General features: G+C 44.8%; 1 long non-coding RNA gene across 1 annotated transcript; it reads left to right on the plus strand.

Annotated features, from left to right (window-relative positions):
• The first annotated feature begins 1,392 nt into the window (after positions 1–1,392).
• LOC109311355 lies at positions 1,393–10,472 on the plus strand. The gene is made up of 3 exons (XR_002101488.1): positions 1,393–1,402; positions 9,377–9,384; positions 10,229–10,472. It is a non-coding gene; the product is annotated as an uncharacterized LOC109311355 (long non-coding RNA).
• The last annotated feature ends 457 nt before the right edge of the window (positions 10,473–10,929 follow it).

Genomic DNA, 10,929 nt, shown 5'->3' on the forward strand with positions numbered 1-10,929 from the left:
GAATCGCCTATGACGAGCACGCGTCTCCTCCTCTTCTGGGTCCTCTCGGATCTCTTGATCTGTTTGGATCAATATAATAATAATAATAATAATAATATAACTGCTGAATTGTTATTCAGCAGTAAATTTGTCTCATCATGCTTTATTTGAAGCTCCTGAGCTGGCATTAAATCCAGAATTAATAAGTTTCTGGAGACTTCACTTGACCGTAAAGCATTCTAGATAATGTTCCTAATGTGGAGGTTGTCATGAAAGAGGGGAGAACTTCACTGAGACTTATTGGTGATGGTAGGACATCTGATTTTGCTACACTGAAAAAGGAAGCCTTCTCTCCCTCCACTACTTCACATGCAGAGTAGGTTAAGCACACTAGTGGTCACAAAGCAGTTAAAAATCAAAGGTAATTAACAAGGACAGTGTTCAGTACAGAACTGAAAGAAAAATCTTTGTGATCAGTCAGGGGAAAGTACAGATGATGTAAATTAGACAGACACTAGGCCTGTGCAAACAGGGAAGTATTCGATTTGGATTCAGCCAGTTTGGAGGACAGTGATTCAATTCAAAGATTCGGATCATTGTCCCAAATTGTTTCAGCCAAATTGGCTTCAGAAGATTTGGCACTGATTTGGAGAGATTCAGAGATTTGGCCATAGACTATAATGGGGAATCACTGAGATACCTATAACTTTGTCATTCGTTGCGTGATTTGGGTGCAAACTGCGGGCATGCTAGCCCCTGCTGAGGGCATGAAGCTTGCCAGGTTTCAAGGAGATAGGTGCAAGGGTTTCTGGGAAACTGCACATCAGGCCTCTGACAAGCAAAACTCATGACATGTGACTGTGTCTGTAAGGTGTGCCCTCACTGGCACTGGGGCGTCTACGTCACATGGTAGTGTACCCAATGAGGTCGTCTTCTCCACTACAGCTTCAGTCTGGTCCACCAATTTAAATAACAACTGGTAAGTAAGTAGCATGGTAGCCCTAACATCTCAGGCAGCCAAACTGTCACAGTCTTTCTTTCCTTTCCTGTAGGAGCTTCTTCTCCAGCAGCTGCTGGAAGACTCTCCCTGACAGCCCCAGCCCTGGGGCTTAGATGTACCCAGAGCTCTGCTTCCTTCCGGTCAGCTGACCGGGGGCAGGTGCTAGAGGTGTTGGTCTAAGAACACGGCACTGGCAGACAAGGTTCTATGGGTCAGTCTGATATCTTTTAGTAGACCAACTTCATCAGGCTGAGGAAACACCTGCAGCTGGTGTGCTTGTGATTCTGTTCCTGGGTGGAAGGAATAGTAAGGAAGCCAGAGGCTGGCATGCAATGCAGGCAAGAAAGCCACTCAGTGAAAATGGAAATGGAGGCGTCATAGGGTGAGGGACAGGCTGGGGTGGGAGGGACGGGGATGTAGCAGGTAAAAGTGGAGAGGTACCTGGGGAGTCAGATGTCTGGATGTCACTATATCCCCAGCAATGCTGAACACCCTCTTGCTTGCAACACTGGTCAGAGGACAGGTGTTGCAGGCAAGACCCCAACATTGAAGCCATGCCCTTGGCCCACATTGGCAGCAGCTGTCATGGAGGGGATTGCGTGGTGCTGGGAGTGCTGGCTTGGGAAAGTGGATCCCCCTCTTCCACATCCCCTTGCCTCTGCCATTCTGCCTCCCTGAGTCTGTTCACCAGCACCTCCGTCCAATGATCGAGGGTTTTGGTGCTGCCAGTGTACATGCTCCCCTTCACCCTTGGGATGCACATGCCCACCAACATGTGGACTGTACTGGACCACAACTGATCCAGCCGTTTGCTGATGCCTTCCTTCAGCTGCCTCACCAGTGCCCGCACATCTGGTGATAGCAGCTTGTCCTGGCCAGGAACATTGATCCCCTGGACCTTTTCCATTTGGTTCTGAAGTTCCCTCACTGCAGGGATCACCTAGCTAAGGAGGGCATCACTAGTGCTGAGGCTCTTAGTGGCCTCTAGGAATGGCTTGAGGACCACCAAGATCTGGGAGATGGTATCCCACTCCACTTTAAGGAGGCCGCTGATCCCAGTCTCTCTGAGCATCTCACTCTCTGTTGCTCTACCAGCCTTACATATCTGATGCTCGAAGAGTTCCACTGAGTATCCACATCCTGCATGATTTTATGCTGTGGGATGCTGAGCTCTGCTTGTTTCTCCCACAACATGTTGCCCTCGATGCTGTGGAGGAAGTAGCCTGCCACTTTCCTGCATTTTGAAATCAGCTGGGTGGTAGTGACGGTGCTCTCACCAGCAGCCCTGTCCCCCTCCGAGACATCCTTTTCTAGAGGTACAGCTTGTGTGCCACACAGCGGATGCCAACAAATTGGCATCATTGACCACCTTGACCATATTGGCCTCGCTGTTGGTGACCATGGACCTGTGGGTGAGCTTGCCCTGCCCAACAAGCCACCCCTGCACCAGGCAGTTCCTGGGCACTGTGATCTCCCTTGCCATGTGGGACTCAGTCATCACCTTGACTTGAAGGAGAGCCCACCAACAGCCTGATTGATTGCACCAGTGCCCTGTGAGGGAGAGGTAGTATCTATCTCCACCCCAGCTGCTCCAGATGCCCAAGTTGAAGTGCAAGGCCACCTGCAGCCCTGCCTTGTGCAGTTCCTCCCTCAAGCACTCCCTGCATGACTCATACAGGGAAGGCACCACCATCCTGCTAACAGTGGTGTGTGCAGGCACGTGGTAGGATGAGACCATGAGCAACCCAAAGCCTGGACACTCAACTAAGGAGAAGGGCTGGCCATCCAGAACAAGCATCTCCCCAATGCTCTGGGTGAACTCGCTCACATTTGGAATGCCCCCCTCTTTGTCTGTGGCTTTCCCCCACCATTCCCAGGGTGGCTTTCCTCTGTTTTATGGGGATGGGGGCTTTGGAGTGAGGGGGGGACTTCCCTTTGGGTACACTCCTACTGGTGCCAGGCTGAGGAGGAGCAAGGGCAAGGAGTGCTGACTCCTGAGATGCAGCAGCATCACCATGGTAGCTAAGTGTTTCATGTCCTTGTCCTGGTTGATCTTCCTTCAGAAGTGCTGGCAGATGGCATACTTGCCAGCTCAAAATGATCCCATACTACACTACATCCTCACTTCTGGGTTGAGGGTGGGGATCCTGCCTTTATCCCCCTCCTCAGCAGGCAGAGGCACAACAACAGGGCAAGCTAAGCCATCTGGCTCCACAGCTGCCTCTGAGAAGCCTTCCCAAGAAGGAGACCTGGGTCTAGGGGAACTTTTGAGGGGTGTGAAGCACAAGCTCAGATTCCCCCTTGGTCCCCAGAATTTCTTTAGCTATGGTGCTCTGGTCCCCTGGTTCCAGTTCCAGCACCTCCTCTGGCACTGGGAAGCTCATGCTGGGAGATGAAATTGGGGTGGAGGAGACTGTCATTCTGCTGCTGGTGGCTATTTCTGGTGTTAAGGGAGGTGGTGTAGGGACAAGTACTGCTCCCACCTCCTTGCTCCCACCGGCAGCAGAAGACTCATGGCTTCCAGGAAAGGGATGCATCTATGTTTGTGGGGGGGACAGGACTTGCAGCTGTAGCTCTCCCTCTACCCACTCTCTCCCTCCCCTGCCAGAAGACCTGGCACCTGCCTTTCCAGCACACTTCATATTAATCTTTCCTGTGCTGGAATATGTGTTTGTGTGTGTGTGCAGCTGTAATATCTCTTCTTCTCTGATGTATGACTCTCTGAGTTCTTCTGTGTTATGTTTAATAATCTAATATAAAAGCCTAAATCTGTCTGTCCGTAATGCTTTATTCACGCCCTGATTGGCTGACAGACAGCCAACCAGAGTGTGAAGAAGTGTTCTGACAGAAGACAACCCGCTGTCATGATGGTGGGGAGACAGGGGATGGAACGGGGGGGTGGGGGTAAGGCCAGCACAGCTTTGCCCCTCCCACCCTGCTCCCTGGAAGTGGCAGCAACAGAGTGGACAGAAGTGGGGAGTCAAGGCCTGCAGGTAACTTGATGGGGAGGGAAGCAGGCCCACGCCCGGTGTGGGAGGTGCAGGCCTGAGCAGGGGAAAAGCTGGCCTGCCACAGCACGGGAGGGAGGGAACAGTGGGCCTGGCCCAACGTGGCCATGGCTGCAGCTGGGGGAGGGAAGGAGCAGGCCTCCTCTTCTCCTTGGGCCCAGGCTCACTCCTCCCCAATCCCCCTCCCCTGTGTCAGCCCTGAGCCTGCTCCTCCTGTCCCTGAGCAGGCCTGATGCGGTGGGGGGGCGTGGAGTGGGCATGCCATGGCATCAGTGGTGATGGAGAGGCCAGGGGAGGACTAGGTCTAAGCCAGACATGGGGAGGGGGGAGTGAACCCAAGCCAGGGGCCTGCCACAGCAGTCCTCCCCTGCATCAGGCCTGCGCTGGTCCTCCCTTCCTCCCTCTTCTGTGGCAGGGGTGGGAGAGCAGGCCTGGACCCAAAGCAGCAGGAGGGAAGAGGGAGTGGACCCAGACAGGGGGGCCAGGGCTCTGTCCCCGCCTGCTCCCCTCTCCTTTTTTTCTTGACGAGCAATTGGCTAATAACTATATATAATCTCCTCTTCTTCTGTGGTGTCTGACTACTTCTGTGTTGTGTGTAATAATATCTGACTTCTATGATGTGTGTGTGATGTATGTGATCACAATCCCAGGGAAAACACAGCTCTCTTCTTAAACTGTGTGTGTGTGTGTGTGTGTGTGTGTGTGTGTGTGTGTGCGTGGCAGGGGGAGGTATTAAGAACAAATCAGAGGTTTTGGAGGGAAGAATAAGTTGAATGAAATGGATTGGATAGGGTTATGTAGAGGGATTCTAGTTAGCAATGTTTCTTTAAATTCCAATTGCCAAATCAAGAGTGAGACCTTAGAAAGGGGAATAAAACAAAATGCCACATTTATTGATTACGTGAATTAGACACAGAGGTTCAGATGTACCACCCGTATAGATGCACACAAACACAATACAACAGACACAAACACAAAACAACCATTCCATTAGGACATTGTAAGTACCAGAAGCAGTTGTTCAATAATGCAACTGGGTGGGTGGCACCTGGCCTTATTGAGAGAGAAAAAGATTCTGTAGATAGCAGCTTTGGAGCGGGGTGAAACAGATGCGTCTGTGCTGCAGCAAAACAGCAGTTGAGAGAGACACTTATCCAGCTTGCCATTTTTGAAGTAATCTTTTACAGGGATTGGTATCCTTTGTTTCAGCACTTTGGGGGTTTTCCATACCCAGCTTCTGTTTTTGCGGTTCTTCATGTCTTCAGCTCATCTCAGCCCAAGGTCAGTTTGGTTGTCAAAGTTTGTATCTCAGCCTTGGAGTGTTCTTGCTGCCCATTTGGCAGGATGCGTACATTCTTCCTCCCTGTTATCTCTTTTGTGCTTGGCCTCAAAGGGATTCTTCAGCCATTCGTTAATTAGTTTACTGACTGGTAACTTACATTTGGTGCCTTGTTGCTTACATAAACAGTTAAATCTTCTCCCATCTTTATGCCATTCTCTTATGATTCACCCTTTTACATACACTCATATATAAAGGCTATGTAGAGTTCATTCATATATGTCAAGCAGGATACAAAATGGAGTTTTCAGGTTGCTTATAGGACAAGACTAACATGGTTACATTTCACTATTATTACACTCTATGTTAACATCAGCTACATTAGTTCAGTTCCTGCTACAGTAAGCTGTATCCAATCCTTTCCAAGAACAGAAGCTACCTAGGTAGGAAGCCAAGCCAGTCCAGTACCTTTCAGATGATGTTGCTCAGGCAGAAACAGGTCACAAAAGGCACAGTAAGCCTGCAGACAGAGGCTTATATGCTTTTTCTATGTCCTTCCCTCAGAGCACTGCAATTGGAAGGGGCTTCAGGGAAAGATCACAGTCACTGGCCAGCTAGAGATGTCAGTCATCCCCCCCTGTTCTCCCTCCCTCTTAGTTTCTGTTCCCCTGAAAGATTGCCTTCTGAATCTTTTTCCGAATCGATTTGGAGTCTCCAAATTGATTGGGGGGAGGGGGGGGGTCTCCTGATTCAATTCAGATTTGGTGATTCGGTCTCCAAACTGGGCTGAATCTTCTCCAGATCAAATCATCAACAGAAGCTTAGCACACCCCTAATGAATACTTTTTTAGACCATAAAGCAAGTCAGCGGTGAAAATGTCACTTTTAAAGCAATTTACAATTGCCAAGTGACACATTAATTATTTTTCATATCACAAAATGGAAAAGTTAAAAGCAAGGAATGGAATAATTAAGGAACCAGTAAACTGTTCCTCTGCCCACATGATAAACAGTGAGAACTGTTGATACTCAATATCTCTGGAAAATCAGGCCATTTTTATTTAGAAACTTAAAACTGGATTTTGGAGCTTGACTATATAATCTATTTCTAGAACCATGGCCTTTATTTTTTCTTTCCTAGTAGCACATATCCTGATGGAAGCAAGTTTCCATTCTACCTCTAGTGTTACCTCAGCTCTAGTCATTTTATGCTTTATCCTGATTATGGGCCTGTGATTTTTTTAAATAATAAGACAAGAGGATCCCTCTATTCTGTGTGTTCCAGCACCACTTCAAAGTACTCTTCTCCAAAAGAGAAACAAATAGGGTTAAGAACTCACTGAATAGTCTCTCCCCTGGCTTTCAATCTCAGGAGTTTCCTTCCTTGCAACAGAAAGAGCAATTTGACAAGGACCAGGAGGAAATGCCTGTATTAACAAGGGCCTCAATAGATTTAGGCAATTTAATTTCTATAATTAAAAGTTAAGCTTCAGTCTTGAAAAAACAATATAAGTTCAGCAAAATGATTTTACAAAGAAAAATGTCCTACCAGCATGTCTAAATCCAATATTTGAATAGCCAAGTTCACAGTTGAACAAGTAAATTCCCATTTCTGTAACAAAAAAGAACTTGACACAGAATTCCTTTCAAATTCCGAAATTCTTTGCATTTCATGTTCCTAATGTGAAAATTATCTTTTAAGAAGTGTCAATATGCTGTTCTCACTATATACCATAATCTATACCATGGAATTTTGCCTGTGAAGAACATTACTATATGTTGACATATTTATAATAGTTGCTCTTTAGCATACAGTGCAGTTTTTATTAGGATGGCTTTAAAAAGTTCATATTCATTAATTTTTTCCCTTATGTACAAATGTAAGTATTAACATCTGAAAACTCATTTTTGCCTTGAGCTCTAGATGATCCGGCATTTTCAGTTTACTCTTGGGGTATGGAAAAAAGATTGCACTCTATACAAATAACAGAAATCGTAATAAGATTCCCATTTGTACTGCAAAGAATCACAACCAAGCTAATGAAACTAAATCAATAGCTATAATACAAAAGGCTGTAGAGCCAAGTATCAGTTTTGTTCTTTGATATTCACTTTCTTGTTATTCGTACATTTTGACTGTTCATGCTATAATTTTTAATTATATTTTCAGTCTTTCTGACCTTAAAAATTGAACTTACAACTAAAATTTATAAGTGAGCAAGTTAGCTGTTTTGATTAGTGCATTAAAAGAAATTAATAAAATATCTCAGTTAAATAGACATTGGCTTAAGCCACAGGTTCTGGAGAGTCGGTGGCTTTTAGCTGTAGAGTTTGGTTCCAAAAAATGCAGATCTATATGTAGGTTCTGGATTTGAACAATTTATTTTCCAAATTCAGAGCTTTAAGTGAAGCCTTCTCAAATATAAATAAAATACCAGTTAATCTCTGATGATGAAATAGTAAGTCAAATTTTGTTCTTTTGCAACTGAGCAAGCCCTTGGTACTATTTCACATTAGGAAATTACCAGTGGCATTTTAAAGGTTAAAGTCATTGTTTTATTTATTTATTTTTTTTATACCCTACATTCTTTTCCAAGACTTGACTTTCTCAGGCCAGCATTAGTGCTGGGAGATCATATCCAGAGTGGTCACTGTTATTCCCCCCAAGATATCAGTCTTCTAACCCCAACCGGCCAGAGACTGAAGTTATAACTAAGTTCTCCTGTTTTCCTTTACTCCTGAATATCTACCAAGCCATCAGACTGGCTAAGATGAGCAACAGATAGTGTCGGTGGTGAGAATGGGATGGGAAGCACCAGGTCTTCAGATGAGAAGAGGGAGATAGGTGATAGGCTATTAAAACAAGTCCTATGCTATCAGGAGAATTGAGACCCAAAAGTTATGTAATGTTTCAGTCTTCACATGGTCGTACTGCATAACTCATTTTGATGTGAATGAATGTTCTGTTCATGTAATGCAGGGAAGAAAAGCTTACTGTACAACTTGACTGATAGCTTCCTAGTCATCAGCAAGGCAAAAATGATGATGATTTTCTTCTGCATGTTGCTTGCATATTGATATAGGTACAAAATCCATGCACCTATGTCACTAATTATTTGAATTACGGGAGGCAGGTTTAATGAGGACATCAGAATACTACATTCCAAAATAGTAACATAGACCACATCAGATCAGCACCAACTAGGGGCAGTAGAAGCCAGGCTCAGTTTGGAAGGCACATTTCGGAGTCCTCTGGCCTAGGGACAGAAATTACACGCAAACCAGTATAAATGATCAGAAACAAGGTCAAGTCTGTAACACAGCAGAAGCTCAGTATACAGAAACTGCTTTCAAAATGGCTGAAACCAGTTTAAGACAAACCTGGAAGGATGGTAGTTAACTGATTTAGTTTAAATGGGTTTATTGAACTCCTATCCCAGATCCCCTCCAGATTCAAGTTAGCTCACAGCCCCTCAGCATGCTGAGAAGCTTTGTACCTCCCCGCACCCCTTCCCCTCTCCTTGCAGAGTGGGCTGGCTAACCTTGGCCCAAGCTGTCTGCTCCAGCCAAGCAATGGGGCATATTCTAGTAGGCCACTGCAAGCATGTGGCTACATTTCCAGAACCAAAAGTGAATGTCTGTTCACTTGCTAATCAGTTCAATCTAAGCAGTTTAAGTTAACCTGAAAAGATTGAATCAATGCAGCCTCAAGCTTTTTGGCTGTCTGTACTTATTTCTCATGTATGCAGGAGGAGCAAATTTAATTCTTAAAGAAGTAAGCTATAAAGATTGGCTACTGCCAAAGATTTCTCTTTGAATATTTCAGAGAGAAATATCCAAACACTCTGGAATTATACATGAGCAACAGAACATCTTCATATGTGAGACGACTGTTTATTTTATGGTATATCTGTGGGGACTAAGTGTGGGTAATTGGTGCCATCTTTTGGTGGACACGATACAAATATGGCATTTTTAAAACTTGGTTAAAAACAGAATATGGATTTCAAAATGCAGTAATGAAGGCATGAATGCCTGGTGAGTATATGTCATTGACAGTAAGTAATAGCATTACTCTTAATGTCATCATTGTAGTGTGTGTATATATAGTTATAATAGTAATGCTGGACATTTCAAAATACTCATCCTATAAACAGTGCATATAGGTAGGGTTTACCAATTTCAACAGGTAAGTGAGACAGTGGCCACAGAAAGAGCCCCATAATCATCATAGATCTATAATTCATTTATATTTTGAAACAAACACCCCTAGAAAAAAATGTATTCAATAATGTGAAAAATAAAAATCTGATAGAATGATGGACAACAGAGCATTTTATTTTAACTTCTAACTGTTCAAACAAAACTTCTTGGCCAGGGAGAAAATATTTATCAGTTTTTCTCCTCCTTTCTTTAAGGCTGCTGTCATCAGTAATTTTGTTTTGAGGTGTAGCTTATGTCCAAGAAAAGTGCAATAAGGTAGAAATGTTCAGTGTTAGAAATTCAGTGTTAGAAATGTCTGAAGTCTTGCAATGTCTGTTGTTGTGCATAACCTGACAGAAAACAAACTTAGAAATGTTACAAACCAAAATGACTAGCTGAATTATGGTTGTTATTGTTGTTATTACTACTACTAATAATATTCTATAACCACATGCCAGTCTATTAGACTGTTTGCAGTCTTGCTTAGTGCTATAGTGATTGTGCAGTTATTAGAGTAGGTTGGCTTCCTGCAGCTGAGTATGAGCAAAGCAAAATGCTGATCATAAAGCAAGTACCTTGTACATAGTATAAAGTTGGGAACAATTTGGGCGTAATTGCATTTAGCCATCACCCACTTGAAAAAAATATTCGCATAAGGAAGATGTTTCTGACTACTGTAGTTTATTCTCCACTTGAGCAGCAGAAATACAGCTTAAACCCCTCCTTCCTCAGTAAGTAGCATGAAATCTATACCAGTAGGTATGGCTGTGTGAAATGCCTGCATTTCATTTCGGTTTCAGATTTACTATTTTGGAGGGACAGTAATTCATTTCAGTGTTTCGAATCACTGTCTTATTTCCTTTTGGCCTAAACTGTTTTGGAATTTCAATGGTGTCTGTGTTTTGTCCATACGCTATAATGGGGAATGACAAAACTGCCTGTAACTTTGTCATTTCTTGCCTGGTTCAGATGAAACTTGCAGGGATGCTAGCCCCTTCTGAGGCCATGAAGCTAGCCAAGTTGCAGGAAGATGGGTATAGGGGTTTCTGGGAAACTGCACCTCAAACTGTTCAAAACAAAACTAGTATCACTTGCCAGCAGCGGCAGCATGCTGTCATCCCGTACACAGAACTGGAGGTTTGCTCCACCCAGGAGGAGTCAGGCACAGCCCTGCAGCCCTCCCAGGGGGAGGTGCGGGCCCCTGGATCTGTGTGCAGGATGACATCAGGCCAGCTGGGGCCAGCACCAGCACTGGGTTCTTCCTGGCACATGGCACAGGCTGCACCGGGCAGACTGGGGTGCTGATGCTGGTCCAAGCCAGCAGCAGCAGCCTGCTGTCATCCTCATGGTCTGCAGTCAGTGAGTGCAGAGCTTTAAAAAAAAAAAAAAAAAAAAAAAAAAAGCCCTGCACTCACTGGGTCTGACAGCAGTGACTGGGGCCTCTGAGGGCTTGTGGCAGA

This window comes from Crocodylus porosus, unplaced genomic scaffold, assembly GCF_001723895.1.
Source record: "Crocodylus porosus isolate Cpor-Errol unplaced genomic scaffold, CroPor_comp1, whole genome shotgun sequence".
NCBI classification, from domain to species: Eukaryota; Metazoa; Chordata; order Crocodylia; family Crocodylidae; genus Crocodylus; species Crocodylus porosus.